Raw genomic sequence first — 2,346 nt, forward strand, 5'->3', positions numbered from 1 at the left:
CATATCTAAGGGCTTCTGTATTGAGTAACATGAATCTGGCTTGTAGTTCAGAGAACGATAATAAAGGCTCATCTTAATAGAATTCTTGGAGAAAGAAAATTCCATCTGAGTTTCCAGAATGTGATTGTATGGTTAAATTTTAATGTAGGATTATGCCAAAGGGAAATCATAGTAGAGTTTGAAATACATGATGAAAAAGATGTTTCAAAATCAGTAATAATCAATTGAGTGGATGCAATGATGGGGAGGATTTAAAAAGTGTATTTGAATAAGACATACATATAAGTGATGGGAGAGGAAATGGTGACACTAAATTGCACAAAATACACAATTAACAGGGGATCCTAGGGGATTTATATTTAGAGACCAAGTAGCAATCTAGCCCCCAATCACAGTATGCAAAACAACATAAATACTACTGGTCTGATAACCTAAAGAATACGGCTAAGGAACATAATCTAAAGCAGCTAGGCCTGTGTTAGTCTTGAAATAAATCCCATCAGCCCACCGGAGCGCAGAACCTCATCATCCGGGATTTTATGAAGCTGGCATATGATAGGCATCTCACCTAATACGTATATGAGATGTCCTAACAAGAACCACCAGTGATCGAACAAGCTATAAGATGTAGACTCTGTGGTGTTGAAAAACTAATTCTGCAGTGTAACTTAAATGTGAGAGAAAAAAACAAAAAGTGTAATTTTAAAATTGACTCTTATGATAACAAGGGTAAGTTTATAGGGAAAATATCATAATGTCAAATCTAAAAAGAGCGTGTAGGTAGTTTGTCAAAATAACTACCTTTAGTTAAATAAAGAGGTCGACATGTTTCAGCCATTCACGGTCAAAAAGTAGACCACTGGCTGTCTTCAGGACCAATAATTACACTACTGCAAAAATCAATAAATAATGTAAACAAAATTAGGTAATACAACAAATCCTACCATAAATCTCCAATGTGTAGGATGAGTTTTCCAAGGATAGATTCTTTCTTGAAAAATATGTACATACACAGACATAACAAAACTTGAGACACACATGTATTAGCGGTATACATTTGTAATTTTCTAAATGATCCCTAACAAGATTCTTTTTAGTCAATGTGTATCACAAATATGTTATCATTATCTCACCCAATTATCCCTGGGAGGCGACAGCTCAGGTGATGAGGCCCACTCTAAAAGTGGATAAAAATGACAGAGGACTGTTAAAGAATCCCTCCACCATTTTCCACCAGTTTCGGAAAAATCTAAAAACTGGAACTAAAACCTTGTTACTATAAGAAACACATCAAAGGTGACAAACCAAAACAGTCTCTCTCAGTGACCTGAATTCGCATGTCAAAGTTCAATTGTGCAGTCAACTGCTTGCAGCAAAAGAAATAGAATAGAAAGTTCTCTGTATGTTGTCCCTTCAAACAAATGAAGTTACATGGGGCACAATGGCTTTAACCACTTCGCTGCTAGGCCTTTTCCCCTCCTGTGCTGAGCCCTTTTTTGGCAATTTGGGGTAGTGCTCGTTTAGGCCCCTGTAACTTTTTGACCACATAAGCTATCCACGCCAAATTTGCGTCCTTTTCTTCCAAAATCATGTGGATTCCAAAGGCGCCCAGGGTTTGCGGATTCCCTTGGAGGGGTCCAAGAAATTAACCAAAATATAGTGAATTTTTTGTTTTTTTCAGAAAAATGGGAAAAACGGGCTGCAAATGAAAGCCTCTGGGTTTTTCCCTGAAAATGGTATAAAAAAAAAGTTTGTGGGGCTGAAATATCCGTTTTCTCAGCTTTCAGGGAATGACAGTCTTTTATCAGAGAACCAACATTTTTTACACCGTTTTGGCATTTTTGTGGGACATAGCCTATTTTTGCTATTTTTAGAGCTTTCCACCTCCTTCCAGTTAATTGTAGAAAAGAGTTTGAAAGCAATAATGGATCCTAGAAAGCTGTACATTTGGTACATCCTGGTTGTGAGGATATATAGGACTTGTGGTTTCACTAAGAACCCGACGAACCTAGATCCAAAAACTGAGCAGCAACTTGCAATGTTTTTTTTTTCTTTTACTGGGTATAGAGCACTTTGTCTTGGAAAATGTATACATGGAAAAATCTGTATGAAAGACACCTATGTATTTCTGAATTGGGTACAAAATATAGAGTTCAGAAACAGTATATAATTGCCCATTTTCGAAATTGGGAATACTCATAAAAGCTTGAGAATTATTGGTCATTGTTCAAAAACGTTTTTTTTACACAATGTCTGTCATTGAAAGGGAGAAATGCATGAAAGCTCAATCGGTAATAACAGTTGATTTACAAATCTGAATGACCCGAAGTCTCCCGATAAAAACGG

This window comes from Lissotriton vulgaris, unplaced genomic scaffold (genome assembly GCF_964263255.1).
Source record: "Lissotriton vulgaris unplaced genomic scaffold, aLisVul1.2 SCAFFOLD_5380, whole genome shotgun sequence".
Taxonomy (NCBI): domain Eukaryota; kingdom Metazoa; phylum Chordata; class Amphibia; order Caudata; family Salamandridae; genus Lissotriton; species Lissotriton vulgaris.